Here is a 17,847-nt window from a genome sequence, read left to right on the forward strand (position 1 = left end):
GACACGATCACACAGCCCAAGGTGACCAGTCTGAGGAAGATTACAAAGTATAAGGGAGGGATCATGCCAATTTTAAAAAGAAGAAAAAGAACTCAGAGGAGCAGAAAAAAAAATGCAAGCACTAGAAGGAAAATAAATTTCAAAACATTGTAATTAATATCCTCTGAGAAATAAAATGTTGGATCCAGGAAGCTCTTTTAAAGGGAGCAATGAGAACACAAGAAAAAGAGCTCTTAGAAATTATAAATACACGAGGTGAAATGTGAAGTTTAACAGCAGGGATGGAGATGAAGTCGGGGACATTTCCCAGGAAGCAGAATGAGAAAAGGTTGGGCAGAAGACTCCCTGCACATTTCACTAGTAAGAGAGAAAGAACCTAAGAAACACTGAAGAGGAAATTATGAAAATAATTACAAAAACTACTTCCCAGAACTGAAGGTCTGTGTTCCTAGATAGGAAAGACACTCTGAGTGCCCAGCAAAAGAGATGAGGACCAGAATCTCAGACTGAGGCACCACATTGTGAAATGTTCAAACAGAACAAAGAGACAATCTTCTAGCACCTTCCAGAGAGAAATCAGATAGATCCCATGCAAAAGATCAGAAATCAGAATAGCATTGGATTTTTCAAACAATACTAAAAGCTTAAAAACTACAGAGCGACTGCCTCCTGAGGGGGGAAAAATGTTCTTCAATCTAGAATTCTCTGTTCAGCCAAACCATTAATCAAAGTGGGAATAGAATAAAGCCATTTAAAAAAAAAATAACCTTCTTATTATCCTTTCTCAAAGATGAACTGACTCAAACCAAGAAATAAGATCAATGAAATAGGGGATTGCATCCCAAAGGTGGGGTATTCCCAAGCTGGGCAGGGGCTCCTCATCAGGGTGAGTATCCCCAAATAGTATTCAGAGGGGAGGGGAATGAAAACAATAAGATTGCTAATAAATATGGCTACAATAAAATAATATTTGGAGGAATTTTACATATTGATTGAGAATTTGGTAAGAATGTGTAAAAATAACAAAGCAATGAGTAATGATTACTTCCAGGAAAAAAAGTTGCACATGAAAGTGCAATTATTCTGCACCACTTGGCTCAGCAGTAAACAATATTTATATATTAACAAATAAAACTGCTAGAACAGAAAAGGACACTTGTTCCATAATATGAAGAACATAGTGTCAGAAACTGAAAAATCAACAAATTGCATCTAATCATTTTTTTGAAATTTATTTAGTAATTTATATATATCAGGAAGTAAATGCCTGAAGAAGGGTTGGAAGTGCTGAGCTGGAGGGAGTTTGACTGACAAACTCGGTCAGACAGAGTTTGACCAAGGTGAGGGCAGAGGCCAACAATAGTTGTTTTACTAAATGTGTCTTATATTGATCTAGTGAAGTTTGGAAATCATGTGTATGTCATTGATAGACGTAAAAAAAAAAAAAAAAGACCACCAGGTGTGTGGCACACACCTGTATAATCCCAGCAACTTAGGAGGCTGAGACAGGATGATTGTGAATTTAAAATCAGCCTCAGCAACTTAGTGAGGCCCTAAGCAACTTAGCAAGAGAACTTGTCTCTAAATAAAATATAAAAAAGGGCTGGGGGGTGTGGCTCACATCCTGGATTCAATCCCTGGGTTAAAAAAACAAACAAACAAACAAAAAAAAAAAAACCCTACTTATTTCCTAAAAGAAATGAAAAGAAAAACTTGACTCCAAGTGAGCCAGAACTGTCTAGAACCTTAATTTCCATAAGTATTCCAAATAAGGCCAGGAGCCTTCTGCCTTTCAAATTGTGACTTTGATGAGTCCAGGCACTGGGTCCCCTGCGGCTCACTTCACCACCCAGCCCTGCTAATAGATTTATAGCTTGAGCCATTTTGGTCAGTAAAATTTTTGAGTAATCACCTTTCAAAAATAAAAAGAGAAAGGTGAAGTTAATTTTTGTTACTTAACTCAATATATCCAAAATATTACTTTAACATGTTTTTGTTATAAAAAAGTATTGAGATATTCTACGTTCTTTTTTTTTCCCATAAGCCTTTGAAGCCTGGTGTGCATTGGTTCTTACAGCACATCTGTTGGGCCTAGCCACATTCCAATTGCCCAATAGCCACTTGTGGTTAGTGGCTTCCATATGAGACAGTGTGGCTCTAAAGGACAAAAGCCAATCCCATACATGGAGCAAAGGACTTTAACCAAGTTTCTCCACTGGCTTGCCCTCAGGTGGAGAGCCCCCAATGCTCACTGGTGAAGTCCAGACCTGCCTAGCCTGTATTAAAGTTCCATCCTGCCGCAGACTCCACCAAGCCCTCCCCAGTCCCCTGTGTCGGTCAACTCAGAATTCCAGGCACTTGGGCACATTCCCACTGAGGACCTTTGCTGGCATCTCACCAGTGCCTTCCCCAAATCTTTAAAGGTCTTGCACCACCTCTGTGCTCTTTCCCAAATGCCTCCCTACCCACCAGCCCCCAGAAACACCCTCCTCCTCCCAGCTCTGTAGAAATCCCTGCCTCTCCCACCCATTGGGCACCTGGCGGTTGCAACCTTGAGCTGTCCCTCACAGTGACTGCCCCCACTAGCTGAGCTCAGAGCCCTCACTCTTTCTGGATCCCCAATGCACCTGCTTGGTGCTGGTGCTCAGGAAATTCCCGGGTGTATGCCTGACTATTGGAGGGAGTGAGGGGACAATACTGTCTCCAAGGGACTGAGGTACTGAAGCGGGATGAAGATAAATTTGAAATTGAATGGGAAAGAGAGGGGCATGTAGGCCCCGGGGCGAGTCTGGGTTTTAACTGCGCATGGCAGGGATGGGTCAGCATCCCCACTCTGGGGCCCTGGTGGAGCCTCTCCTGCTGCTAGGAGCAGCAGCAGCAGTGGCCTCCCGCTCTCCCACAACCCTCCTGCAGGGGGAGCCTCCTTTGCCCCGGGGAGCCTGCAGGTTGCTGTGGAGGCCCACAGAGCAGAGGACCGATGGCCCAGCTTGAGGAGGTTTCTGCCTCCTGCAGCCTGGGCCTTCCAGTTGACACACAGGGAAGTGAGAGCAGATGCCCCTCAAAGTGGGCTGCAAAGGAAAAGAGAATAAATGTTGCTGTGTTCCATAATATTTCAGGCAATCTCTGCCTGCCAAGGTCCTTTGACTTCCTTTCTGGGACTCTGCACCCCTTGCCTGTCATCTCCACCCCCCACCTCATCTCTACCCCTCAGCCTCATCATCCTGCTCAGAAGCAAATTGAAGCCAGGAGACCCCCCCACCCCCCATTCTGAGCCTCTGGACCCATGCTCAGCCCTATGTCACATAGATTGTGACAATACTAGGTAACAGCTGCTCTGTTTGGTCTTAAAGACCCAGGGAATGAAGCTCCGGAATACACAGGTCTGTGACAAACCAAGGACCAGTGAGATCTAAACAGCAGCGACATCCCCACATGCCCCCCCCCATTAGTAGACAACCTGCAGTTCTTCCCATTAGAGTCGCTCTTTCAGGTTAAAAAAATAATCTCCAGATGTCCCTGATTACATGATGCATTTATCATATTTCCCCAAGGCCAAAATGCCACCAATTGAAAGATCCATCATGAGCTAAATAATGCCTTCAGGGAGTGGGGAGAAAGAAGGGTTTCCCAGAAACAAGAAAAGAAAAAATAATAAAATAAATGAAAGCCCAACATTAAATAAACACATCAATTGTAAGACACGAAATTAGTTTCAGAAGAAAAAAAAAATGTGTCTTAGGATTCTGGAAATTGATGCCAATGATTAGTGCCTCCTGAGACGTGGCTCGAGCTGTAGCTTCCGGCAGGGGGCTGGGCTTGAGCAAGGCAGGTGCAGACCTGAAGGGGGATGGCCTGGGGCTGGCCCTGCACAGCTGTGACCAGGGAAGCCCACAGGTGTGCAGCTCACCTGATGCCCACTGGTCCACCTGAGACACGAAACAGGTGCTCCACAAATGCCTGGGAACCAGTGGCTGCTTCATGCCTTGTAGGCAAGGAGCCTAAACAGGCTGACAGCTCTAGAAAGGGTGGCTCTGGGCTTTAACTGCGCATGGCAGGGATGGGTCAGGTGGGATGGGTTAGCATTGCACGACCCCTATGGGGAAGGAAAAGAGAAGGAAAGGCAGGGGACACAGGGCTCAGGGCTGGGGGAAAGGTGGTAGAGACAACAGTGAGGAGGTGCTGAGTCTAGAATGTTCTTTGACTGCCTGGGACACCCATGACACCCATCTGCTAAGGAACAGACTAGAGATCTGAATGCAGGTGTTGCCTGATGGCCGTGTCGAGAAGGTACCTGCAGAGCCCCGGGAGCTAGGAGGCTTGACAAGCAGAGGTGACAGCGCAGGGGGCTATGGTCTGAAAACCCCAACTGCCATGTTGTCATGTTGTGTGTGGGGGGGGACATTAGGAGATGATGAGCTCTCATGAAAGAGATTAGTTTTCTTATCAAAGAGCCCAGAGATCCAGCTAGCCCCTTCCACCCTGTGGGGAAAGAGCTGGAAGGTGCTATCTGTGAAGAAGGTGGACCTCACCAGACATCTTCCCTGCCGGTGCCTTGATCTTGACTTCCAGACTTTGGACGTGTGAGTGATAAACATCTCTTGTTCAGTAGTTCTCTAGTCTGTGCCTTTTGTTATAGCAGCCTGAAAAGACTAGGACCCGGCCTGCTTGTGAGTACACACACACACACACACACACACACACACCAGTATTCATCCTACTCTGTTTGAAAGTGATTCTTCATCCCCAAGACTCCATGACTGAGAGGCACCACTTTCATGCCCTCAGAGGAAGACAGAGATGAAGACACAGCTGAAGGAGAGTATAGGTGGTATTAGAAGCACCACAAGGGCCCCTGATGCAGCCCTGCCTGCTGCCCACCCAGGCGTCCTGGAGACAATGGCCTTCTGCCTGCAGGTGTCTAAAGCACAGACAGAGTCCTATCACAGGCTGGCCACCCGACCAGGTCCAGACCCACCCCCTCCTCCGGACACAGGAGACCCTGGGAGGGGAGGATGGAAACAAGACCCTCCAGGGCCTCCAGGGAAGCCAGAGGCTTCCTCCTTCCCAGGCTGGTTCTCAGGGTGTCCGGTTTCCTGATGTGCCTCAGCTCACTGACCCGGTGCCACTCCATCTCAGCACTGGGGCAGAACAGGGCCATGGCAGAGTCGAGGGAGGGGAAGGGGCACTCGGGTTGTGTGGGAGCATAGGTCAGGGGTCTGGCCGCTGGGATGGCAGGGCTGAGCCTCATCTCTGGGACTCAGCGTTTAATCCTTTTTTAAAAAGCCATGTGCGCAGCCAAGGAAACCATTTTTGCAAAGCAGCTGTCTGCCCACAAGAGGCCATGAGGAAGCTGTCGCCACAGAGAAGCTGTCCAAGCAAGAGAGGTGTCCGTGTCAAGGCTCCATCGGAGAGGCCGGGGCACCTCCCCTCGCAGTCACAAGAGACCTCTCGGGGCCTTAGTTTTGCCAGCTTGTGGCCCGGGGTGATGCCTGGCTGGGTCCACCTGCGGGAGCCTCGTCGCCGGCAGGGCCCTCATGCTCTCCTCCTGTTCATGGAAGCCAAGCAGAAGCACAGGAAGACACCCACAGACTGACTGTTGTGGCCACCCCACTGTCCCACAGCTGGACTGAGATGACTGTGAGAAGTGGGCAAAAAGCGGAGAGAGGCAGGGATGCTGTCAGCATGGCTGTCCCAGATTGCCTCACAGCACTGCCGCTGTTTCTGAGCATTCCATTTCCCACCCGAGCTTCGCCCCTGCTCCCCCACTTCCCTGCGTGTTCTTCCCTCTCATCTGTCCCAGAACCCCAGACTCCTTGCCTGCCTCTGGGCCCTTGATGGCGATTCTCTGCCCCAACACTGCCACCATTCCTCACAGACTGTCACATCCCGCTCACCCTCCACTCCCCAGGGTGATGGCAGGGCCCCTCAGAACCCTCAAGCTCTTCCCAAATGACAAAGCTCCCCTCTCCCTTTGACTTGTGGCATTTAGCTTATGATACTTGGCATCTTGGCTGTGTGCAAATTTTATCTCCAGTAATAAGCTGGGAAGTGAGTGGTTTCAGAGTAAATACCATGAGGCAAATGTCCTTGTTCTTAGAAGGAGCTTGGGGATAGGAGAGTGGTGAGAGGTGGGGGGGGGGGGCAGTAATCGTAAAAGGGGGAGGCCCATTATCTTAGAGAATTTGAGGATTGAATTACCAGCTGGGAGGAAATATGGTTCTTCATGACATCATCAGATACGCAAGGCAAATGTGACTCAGATCATGTGACCGTCATCCTACAGATGGAGACCTCAAGGCTTGGAAATGAGAGCTGTTTTGTCGCAGGGCTGTCCTGTAGTCCAGGCTTCCTGAGTCCCAGTACAATGTGACCCTGTGCCTTTCTTGTCACAGCCCCTCCTCCCTGGATATGATACTCAAAATATTCATACATGTTTACACAAGGTCATCCCAGAAAGGAATCCACATGCCCAAGTGACCTCAGAATGGGAATGACATGTGGTAGCCCTGGTGGTCCCATGTCCCCTCCCCTTCTGCCTTCTCTCTAGGAAGCTCCCTAGGAATTAGCCTACTCCCGCCCAAGGGAGTAACCTGGAACTGGCAAAGCCCCAGCCGCTGGCTTCCATAGGGAACAGTCTGGAATCTCTCTGTGAAGGGGCTGAGCAGTGGCCATGGTGGTGAGGTTGCTTAGACACGGGCCAGTCCACCTTGGCCAAAATTCTCAGGTCCCCTCTGTAGCCTAAGACCAAAAACAGGCAGGGGTGGGGGTGATGGGGGGAGGCTTTAGCAAGACAAATCCTACAGCACCTCTAACTGACCCAAATCCCTTGCACAGGGTCTAACTGATCAAAAGGATAGTGGAAACTTCTGGGACACTGAAACCAATTCAGGTTACCTGCTGTTAAGAGGGACATTGATGAACTCTGATGGTGAAGAGTGTTCTGAGGGGATTCAAGTGGTCTGGCATGGGCAACAGTTGGAGATTTGGGTGTAAGCAGAGGAGGGGGCACTCAGCCAGGTCACAGCTGCAGTCAAAGATGTAAGATTAATATTTTCTTTTCTATCAAATGTAAACCTGTAATGCAACACACAAACATGTTTACTGTAACTTAAACTTCACAATGTATAATGGAGCCATTTTAACTTAGGAAACCACGTGGTCAGAATGTAGCCATTTTTAAATTCCCTAGCAGGTACAACTATAGCCTTTTCCCCATGCCCTCTGTAATTTTAAATTACTAATCACATAGATTGTAACCATGAACTTCTCCTATCAGAGCAAGGGGCTCTGATAGGGTAAAAGCAGATGAACTGCCCTCCCAGGGGTGCTTGCTTGCAAGCTTCTTTTTGGGGGCACACCCTTCTGCAGAAATACAGTTTTGCCTTGCTGACCCACTTCCAAGCACATGTTTGATTTCTTGCTGCACCTTGGTCATTCTAAGAAAGGGACAAAGCTCTTTCTACTAGGCGGATTTGAGTCCATAAAAGGAAGCCATTTTTCAGAAGGCATCTGTCCCCCAGAGTTCCTTGTCCTTGCAAATGCCCACACAGAGGCCAACTAAGTATCCCACAGAGGAGCATGAACACAAGCAGGTTAAAGGCCCTTCTAGACCCTCCATGAGACAAAGCAAACTCCCTGAAACATCTGCTCTCATTCTCTTCCCTTCATACAGGGTGGACTGATCATAGTTGAAGTTGCCAACTAGTCAGCACCCATCTGTGATGTCTGGGAGAAGGGAGGGAGGAGCTGGCGGCCAGGAAAGCAAGCCTGGGGTCCTTCGGGACCTGGCACCTGAGCCAGGGTGCAAGGAGGAGATGCAAGCCAGAGGCTGATGTCCTAAGACAGGCTTCGCATTCTCCTCCACGGATCCACTGAGGAGTCTTCTCTTCCCTTCGCAGGAAGCAGCTCAGAATTCTGTTTCTTAATCTCCAGAGCCCACACTGATTTCTGCAGCCTGGGAGACATTCAAACTGTGGCACTAGGGAATACATCCTTTTTGATTCATTCAGATGCAGAATGTTTGCCAATGTGCCACAGGGAAGAGGGGGGGAAGGGCAAATTGCAAGTAATCTGAATGGCAGACTAGGAATCTGGGGTACATTTCATAAACTAATATTTGGTTATAAATCAGTCAAATCAGCAATGAAAATGAAAGTGGGCAGCTGCCCAGAATCCAAATGCCTGGGTCATTCTTCCTGGTTTCCTGGCCTCTTCCAGTTAACTCAGTTTAACCTCTTCTGGTCTGGTCTGATCAGCCCTAGAGGCCTATTCCCTGGCTCGTCCCCTCAGGCTGCCAGATGTTTGCTTTTCTCACTGTTCAAATGTGTTCCCTGTCCAATGGAGGACACCTGGGGCCTAGATAGGAAGTGATAGCCCAAAGGGGTCCTTAACACCCCACAGCAACTTGGAGATGCTTCCCCAGGGCCAGTCTTTGATCTCTGATGAAGAGCTCAGCTTTTTCCAAGGAACCCAATTCTGATTTTGAAAACACTAAAGGGAGGATATTTTGCATCCTTAAGAAGCCTACTTATCCATGGTTTTGAGACAATTAAATAAATAGAAAACTCCCAGCCAGAAGCAAGTCCTGATATATGGGTCAGTGGCCCCAAGGTCCAGGAGTAAGGGGAGGAAGCGTAGGAGGAGTAATTGTTCAGAGACAGAGTGCAACCAGAAGAGAAGCCCTGTGGGTAACGGAACAAGTCTTCCGGGCTGCCCATCTGAGAAGATGCCTTTCTCCATCTAAGCCAACAAGGCCTCTGCAAAACTTCTTACCGCAGATGTCACAGGGCATTTTGTGGACAGCATCTACAGTCAGAAGATGGTGCACTCTGTGAGGGCAGGACTTTGGATGCTGATACTGGATACTGGATGTTGATATGGATGTAGGACTTACTGAATGAATGGATGGATGTCAATGAATGCCTGAACACACCACCGGAAGCAGCATTTTGGTAAAATGTTTGGTAGGATGCAGGCGGCTGCCTCCCCATCCTGGAGGCCCTCATGGAGTTGCACAGCTGGAGAGGAGCAAAGGCAGTTCAAGCAGTCTTGAAAAACTGCAGACAGAAAGATCGAGAACTCTGTGCTGAGTACAGGGGCCTGTTGCAAATCCAGTGTGGAGTGGGGAGGCCCACTGCATGAGCCGTCAGTGTGGATCACAACCAACTAACCCGAGACACAATTTCAGACCCAGAACAGCAGCCCTCCTGCTGCCATGCATGACCAAGGGCAGAAGGCCTGCACTGGGCCACACTGGGCAGCTTTGTAAACCATGTGCCCACCCTCTTAGATCAAGAATTCAGATATTCCTCTATCATTGTATTCTTGATAGAAACCCAAGTAAATTTTTAAAACCCTCAAACCTCAACAATTTTCAGGAAGTCCTGGATGGCTCCTGGGCCCACCTCGCAAGATCATTGCCTGGTGTCCAGAATGGTGGAGAAAGTTCAGATTGCAGTTTCCACTGGGCCCTTCCCGTGGAGGCTGCGGGGCACACGTTACAGGCACACTGGCCCAGTGCTGGGGACTCTATGGAGAGAACAGGAGGCTACCTCTTTCCTGGACCTCCACTGCTCCCAGGAGAATTCTGATGACATGCTCCCTGCACTCCTCTGCTCTGGCCCTGGGACTCCGCACTCAGAAGTGCAGTGATGCAAAAGAGTGGAGGAGGGGAATTGGGACGGTGGCTTTTCTCAGGAGCAGATACATTTTAAGGAGATGGTGTTAGGAAGTTCTAATGGTAGGATTTCAGACTGTAGCCTGTGCTGAGCAGCTTGGGAGCATTTAACCTCATCAGCAGCTGGGTCTCTGCTTGTTTTCAGAGGGAGCAGGATTCACAGCCAGGACAGCTCCTGGGCACCTACCCCATCCAGCCCGTGTGTGTGTGTGTGTGTGTGTGTGTGTGTGTGTGTGTGTACAGAGAAGGATGTGAGGGAGGATGTGGGTGGAGAGAGAGAAGGTTATAAAAGAGAACAGGTAGAAGATAGAAAACAAAGAGGAGAGAGGGAGATGATGCCTGGGAGAAGAAAGGCCCATCTCAGATCACCTCAAAAGACCCAATCAACCCCTTGGCTGCCCTGGTGTGGCCTGTGATTGTCCCTGTCCAGGCAGGCATGGTCCTGTGGTGCCCTTTCTCCCTCTGCTCATCACTTGGAATCCTATGTAGTTATTCCAGGCCAGCGTCCCCTCCACCAGGTCACGCCAACAGGACCAAGAGGCCTCTCAGGCCAAGACTGTGCCCACTCCTGTGGAGGAGAGCCCTGGGCAAGCCCTCAGGGGAGCGAATGGGGTCACATGGCCCCCCGTCTCTGCATTTCCACTTTGTGATCTGCAAAATGAGCAAGTGGCATCTTACTCGCCCAGGTGGCAGGGTGAATAGAAAGAATGAAGTGTCACCTGTGAAAGTGACTCCCAAAGTGAGATTCATCTCTCCTCCACTAGGCAGCCCAGGCTGGCTCCAGACAAGCCGCTCAGGGCCTTCCCGGACTGGAGACACTCCAGAATGCTGAGACCACCTGCTCCTCCTCAATCCTTGCTCTTCCTCTTCCAAGCCCCAGCACGATTTGGTGTGAAACAGCAGGCAGGGAAGAGGAGCCAGGCCACCCAAGGGAACCTACCAACAGAAGCACCTGGCTGGCACCCTACTTCTGGGGCCAACCCTGAAACACTGGGGAGGAGGAGGATGCAGTAACAGCATTCCCACCAGAGCCAACCCCCTGCAGGAGAGAGTCGCGCTCCTCTCCCTTCTTCACTGCACACATGTGCAGAAGAGGGTGACAGATCAAATCCCTGCTGTCGGAGAGGATGAGCTTGCAAGACTTTCTGTCTGTTCAGAGAGAACGGAAAACATGGAGAAGCTGAAGAAAGTGGCAAGGCGAGACGAGATAAACCACACCTAACCCCACCCAGGTTCTGCCCCAGCAGCCTGAGGAGCACAGCCAGACACCTGCTCTTTCTGGGTCTCAGACTCTCCTGCCACATCATTGCATTTGATTCAGAACCTGACGTATTCATTCACCAAAGATTGATGGTTTGCCTACTGTGTGCCAGCTATTGTCCCAGGGGCATGGAGGTAGCCTTGAATAAAAGAGTCAAAACCCCTGGCCCCTGTGGAGCTGTGGTCCAGTTCTGCACTGCACAGCGTGCAAAATGAGCAAGTGTGAAATGTAGCGGGTCCAAACTGATGAGCAGACTTCAAAGACTTAGTACAAAATATGTTAAATCAAAAACTTAAAATTAATTGCATGTTGAAATTAAAATATTTGTAATAATGTATATTGTAAAATAAATTTCACCTGCTTCTTTTTGCTTTTTAAAATGTAGGCTGTTAGAAAATTTTTAATTACATGTGTCTTACATAGTACTTCTATTGTATTATGCTAATATAGACAATAAGTAGATATATAAGAACACATGTCATTTATTGATGATGGTGAGAGAAAATGGAAGTGGAGACGGATGAGGTGGGGAGGTGATTCCATTTTAAATAATATGGCCAGGAGAACTTTCACTGAGAAGGTGACTTTTGCATAAAAAGCTAAAGGAGGTAGCTTTTATGAACTGCAAATGCAAAAGCCCTGTGGTGAGAGGAAGCCTGGCATTTTGAGAAACCCTAATGGGTTTGTGTGATAGGAGGTTAGTGAGATGGATCTTGGTGAGGGGGAGACAGATCATGCAAGATCTTGCTGGTCATCATAGGTGTTGACTCTTACTCTGAGTAAGAAAAGGAGCAGAAAACTGATAGGTTTGACTCTCTTGTTGTTGTGTTTAGAATAGGCTGCAGAGGACAAAGGAAAGAAAGTACAACCAGGAAAGGGAGGAAGGTTTCTTAGGGCGTTAAGGCTGAGGGAAGGGAAAGGAATGGTTATATGCAAAATATATTTCATTTCAACGATCACGGTGACCAAATTTGCTCGTGGTTTGGATAGGGAACATGAGAGAGGACAAGATCTCGATCTTTCATCCTGAGCAACTACAAGAAGGGTGTAGTTGATAGTTTGCAAAATTGAGCACCCCCAAAGCGCTCATCCGCCGCAGCTCCTCCCACCAAGAGGCGGAGTCTAGGTCCCTACCTCTGGAATCTGGGCTTGGCCATGTGACTGACTTTGGCCAATAAAATGTAACAGAAGTGACATCATGCCAGTTCTGAGCCTAGGCCTCCAGAGACCTGGAAGTTCCCATTCTCTTCCCCCAGCGCCCATTCTCTCTCCCAGTCCCCTGCAGCCATAAGCACAAGCCCGGGCTAACCTGCTGGAGGATGAGAGGCCATGAGAAGCAGAGAGGGACTATCTCAGCTTCCTGAGCAGCTGACCACAGAAACACAGTGACCCTAGATGACACCAAAAGGGCATCCCAGCTAAACCTAACTCAACTGACCAGCCACAGAACTCACAGAACTGTGAGCTGGGGTAAATGGTGGTGGTTTCAGGGCCAGGTTTTGGAGTAGTAGTGGTATAAAAAAATCTAGCTGTTACAAATGGCACTGTTTGCTGTTCAGTGCGGTGGAGACTCAATTTTGAGTTATGCTCTGATTGATTTGCATGTGAGTGTAAATGCTTAGAGAAAGAACCTCTTTTCTTTCCCAGTGACACCCAGTGCACCCTCAGAATGTGGCTGGATAGAATCTGGGTGCTCAGTAACCGCTAGATGGACAGATAGTGGGTGGATGGATAGATTAAGTGGATGGTTTATTAATTGCCATCCAATTCACCAGCCAGGTCCCTGTGTCGCCCTCTCCTGACAAAGCCAGAAGAGCTTTAACTGCCCCCTCCCCCCCCCCACCCACTGTCCCTTAAGAGTTTGCAGGTGCGTGAACCTTGATTTCCTAGAGCTTTCACCAGCGATAGCAACAGAGAATGGAAACCCACAGACCTGCGTATTTCCTTGAAAACGTGAAGCCGTGATTTTTAGCTTGGATTTTGACCTCCCACACCCAGCCTTTTCCCAGATGTGCTGGCAGACAGACAAATCAATTGTTTTGAGTTGTTCTTCCTCTCCACCCCCATGACATGTTAATGAGCAGTGAAGACGCCAGCCGCAGAGTCAGCAAGGCTGAGGACAGGCCCCAGCGAGGGCAGCCAGCTGGTGCAGCGCTGGCTGTCCTAACCCTGCCATCCCGAGCTGGCTTCCGTTTCCCCTGTTTCCGGCTTCCCTGCCCAGCTGTCCCCTGATCCTGGTGCGCTGGCTTCCTTGTGAGCTCTGCTTTGGTCCCTCTGTCATGGCCCCAGTAATGGCAGTGGACCACTTCACCTCTCATAGAGCTTTCCCCAAGGTCTGCCCCAAGACCACTCTGTGCAGTGAATTTTGAAGAATATCCCCAAATTAGAGATGGAGAAACTGAGGCCCAGAAGGTTAGAAAGACCTGCTCAATATCACATGGTCCAGGTTGGGGATTTGAAGCCTGTGTTTCTGGTTCCTGGCCTGTCCCTTCACTGTCAACATCATCAAAATATGTTCTCAATAAAGGGACAAGTACATTGGGGAGGGGCCCCCGAGCCAGTCACCAGTGAGGCCATGGTCTGAGGTCTCACGTGGAGCTTCTTTCAAGGGCGTCTGTCAATCTCCGGCCAAGGCCATCAGGCACTGGGAGAGGCCCTCCCAGGCCCTGGTGACTGCTACCCACAAAGCGGATTTGGCTTCTGCTCTCTCACCTGCCCGATCTTCTGGGCTTTGGCTTCAGATGTCACCTGAAACTAGTGATATGCCCATGAGTTGAGAATAAAGGACTTGGGGTATAGATGAGACCTGGTCTCACACGTCCTCCTGCAGCCTTAGGTGTGGATCCACGCTTCCCATGTGCGGTGCTACGAAGATGCCTCCCGAGCCTGTCATGGCCTCTCATTCAGCATTTCCCAGTGAAGGTCCCCTACCTCCCCGCCGGGGCAAGGGAAGCTCTGAAGACCAGGATTCCACTTGCTATGTTTGCCCTGCTGGGGTCTGAGAGCTGGATGTGTGTGTGCGCACATGTGTGACCTGTGTGAGTGTGCTTTGTGTGCATATTGTGTAGTATATGTACATGCATGTGTGATAGTGTAGTGCGTGTGTGTAGGTGTGAATGTATACGTTTGCCAGTATATGTGTGGGTGTACGTGTGTGCGCGCGCGCGCGTGCATCAACATCAAGGGCAGCTGTGGTCTTGAGTATCCACCTGCCCCATGGCCTGCTGGGATTAGTCAGGCCTTCCTGTTGGCAGTGCCCACAGGACCCTGGTTTGCCAGGCCAATTATTATTTTTCTATTAAATAACTGTTGTCTGCCAACATAATAGAGCAGGAGGAAAGGATTTTTCCTGAAAGACACCATGGAAGGGATCTGCTTGGAAAGTCAGGCAAGTGACATTTTCAGGTCCAGCCTTACATACTGTGTGACCTTAGGTAAATATATCTTGGACTCTCTGAACCTCAGCTTCCAGATGTGCAAAGTACACATAAGAATGCAGCCCCCCGGACTGACATGGATTGGATGAGATGTGATGGGGAGACAGTAAAGTGCTTTGACTATCATAGAGACTCACACCAATGAGGCCTGGTGTCACAGATACTGCCACAAACAAATACAGGAACCAGAGAATGCTGCACTAGCTTGGATTAAGTTGTGGTTTAGGTCACAGTGTGTATACAGCAAAATTAATATGCAGATGATTCTAGAAGAATCCATGAGGCATGACCACAGAGCTTCCTCATGAGGAGAGAAGCTGGGCATCTGGGCTGCCTATCCTGTCTCTCATCTGTCCATCCATCATCCACCTGCCCTTCTGTCATCTCCTATCTGTCCATCCCTATCTATCATCATCTATTTATAAATCCTTTTGTGCTATATGAATTTTGTATCACATGTGTCTAGGATGTTTTTAAAATACACCAAGTATTTTTAAAGTAAAATAATTTTCAAAGAGAAAGCTCAGCAGAATGGGGAACGTGGTCTCCTCCACCACCCCCACCAGCCCTGGGTGCCCAGGGCTCCCACAGCCCCCTCCACGCCTCTCCTGAATGCAGCTCTCCTCCCCCAGGTAAGAGAAAAGTGAACTGAGACTAAAGGAAAGCACACCACACTGTCACATGTCCCAGGTCACAGGGCCAACAATATAGAGTGAGTGGCTCTAGGATCTGCAGTAAAGGTCTCAGGACAGCAGTGCCAGGGAGTGTCCGACCCCACTAGGAACTGATGGGAAACTGAAGGAGGGCCACCACCACACATGAGTATGGGCTCAGCATATGTGACAGTGCATAGGAGGCTGGGAAAGGTCTTCCCAGGGCCCCAAGGAGGTCACCACATGGTTCAGGTAGGGCTGGGCTTATGTAACACTCTTTATAAAACTTGAGATTTAGTCCCCTTGCCATGGGTCAGGGCAGCCTGGCTTACTCTAATTCCCCTTGAGAGAAAGAAGAGGTCCTGGAAGGGTCCCCATCTTGCAATGTTTGAACCAAATAATTCTGAAAACTGAGTTAAGTTCTGTCACCCAAAGTAACAAACTTGAACAGAGTCCGGTCCGTTCATTGAGCAGGAGCATGGAACACCTGCCATTTCTGAGATGGGCTGAGTCATGTGAGGTCAAAGCACCCCTCATTCTCTACGTCCAAAAGCCTCAGACCTCTGGAGGGTCTTGCTCAGGGAGTGGGGGACCTGCCAGTGAGCTTGGCCAAGGGCTCCCTGTGGGACCTCTGTGTCCTCTGTAACAGAATGCAGTGGCACCTGGCTGCAGGTGCACTGTCTGGATCATGGAATGCTGTCACTCTATGCTGGCTCTGAATGGCACCTCCACATTCTTGACAGCTCCTGCGTGAGGTGGTCGGTCTTTCTCCAAGAGTGGGAAGAGGTGGGCGAGTCAGGACCACTTAGAATGGCACTTCCTGTCTGCCCTGCATCCCCTGGGAGGGAGCGTCTCTGAGCTAGCTACTGGGGTGGGAGCTGGGGGAGAGGAAGAACTAATGAGGAGATGCAGACAAACGGAGCAGCTCGTCAGCAGCCTGACAGAACGTCAGCCTCTCTGGAGCCCTCTGTACCTCCCTGGGCAGCGTGCAAGATGGGTCTCAGCTCCCAGCAGGAAGTGTGACAGGAAGGTGGCTGCTCTCTGCTCTGTCTTCAGAGCTTGACAGGCAGCTGTGAGCTGCTACCAAGAGTCAAAGACAGCAGCAGGCAGGCAGGGACACATTTGCCTGCAGGCTTAGGGGTGAGCCTCTGGGGCTGCCAGGCGACCAAGAGACCAGGGCTGTGGGCTCGCCTCCAGCCAGTCGGGCAGCAAGCCCAAATCAGAATATGTCGCCTGACCCTGTGGCCCGGGGAGTCCACCCTTCCCCAAACCAGGGCATGTGGTCTTGACAGGATTCATGGGCAGCTGCCCAATTTGAGATCTGATTTTGAAAGATGGAGATGGGAGAACTTCCTCTTGGGCGGCGGGGGCTGTGTTTGATTCCCAGGACTCAGAGATGAGCCGGCCTCTCCCGCTGAGCCGAGCTCTGCACTTGGAGAGAGAGGGCGTTTAAAAATAGCCCCGCTTGACTTGAATACCTCTGCTCCCTGCCTGCTGCAAGTCAGATCCAATTACTCTGCTGACAAGAGGCTTTTAGCCCGGGAGCCTGGATCATGGATGCCACACCAGGGAGCCCAGCCCCCAGTGCCCCAACCCCTCCTACCCCTGCTAGGCTTCCAGGGGTCCAGAAGAAAGGGACCAAGGGCATGTAAAGATCTCCTGCCCATGGCCCAGCTCCGGGCTGTAATTCCAGCAGGTCCAATGCCTTGACCCAATCTGATTTCCTTCATCTGTCCCCTTGTGTTGGCATTAGGCAAACAGCCCCAAGTAATGACCCAGGCCTGAGATGCCACCACAAGAGCCTCACTCCTTTACAATGTGAAGCCTTTCTCAAGGTCCCCGCTAAGGTCAAGTGCCCCTCCTCTGGATGGATTCCTGATCATAGAAAGGGACACAAAGCTAGCACAATAGAATGTCATCTCCATGAGGCAGGACCTCAGCTGTCCAGCTCCCTGCTGGCACGTAGTAGGAGCTTACCAAATGTGTACTGAAAGGACACTACCCGTGGTAAAGAGGATGTGGCAGGAAAATACAAAGGGCTTCATGCAACACCCCCCTCGACTGTAAGGGTTAAAGACAGGCTGACTCGGAAGCACTTATCCTAGCCACCATGGTGACGTGCCATGTCTCATCAACAGAGGCCAAGCACAAGGCCCCTAGGAAATCTGCCTCTTTCCTTTCTGCAGCCAACGCCTCTGGACAGTAGCTATCATTCAGCAAACTCACCCAACCAAAGCCACTTGCTGGTGACCCTGTGAAACCAGCAAATGGCTAGAGCTGAAGCTCCCTCCTCCCACGGCTCACCCCGCTTCTCCACGGATCTGTCCTCTCCTTTCTACCTGGGCTCTCTCCCTTCATTAAACCCTCAACATTATCAGATGCTCAGAGAACAGGAATTGTGAGAACTGTCATGGGGTGCCAGAGCCATCAGGCATGGATAACCCGCCCTGTTGTGACACTTACCACTTTCTGCTCTATGCTTTGTCACAAGAAGCCTTGTCTCAGCAGTGCCCTGGGGTGGAGGCAGGGTCTTCGTCACCTGCCATCCACGCACAGCCAGTGTCTGGCACATGCTAGTGCCCAGGAGACGTTAGATTCATGAAGGGGTGGGCTTCAAGTGCTACACCAGCAGGGCAGGGAGCCTGGGGTTACTTGTTGACCACTTTCATGAGCCTGGGAAACTTGGGGACTGATGCACCAACCACGTCAATGACAAGAGCAGGAGAGACAAGGTACTCCCCCATTTGCGGATCTCTTTACACTTTCTTGTAACGAATGTCCACTTGTTTGCTGGTCATTGTAGTTTATGCTCCACTTTCT

General features: G+C 49.9%; 1 protein-coding gene across 1 annotated transcript in view; it reads right to left on the reverse strand.

Moving 5' to 3' along the window:
* The window catches only part of Ark2c (arkadia (RNF111) C-terminal like ring finger ubiquitin ligase 2C), a 105,568-nt gene that overhangs the window by 22,566 nt on the left and 65,155 nt on the right, over positions 1–17,847 (reverse strand). The window lies entirely within an intron of this gene.

The sequence above is a fragment of the Marmota flaviventris genome, chromosome 16 (genome assembly GCF_047511675.1).
Source record: "Marmota flaviventris isolate mMarFla1 chromosome 16, mMarFla1.hap1, whole genome shotgun sequence".
Taxonomy (NCBI): Eukaryota; Metazoa; Chordata; class Mammalia; order Rodentia; family Sciuridae; genus Marmota; species Marmota flaviventris.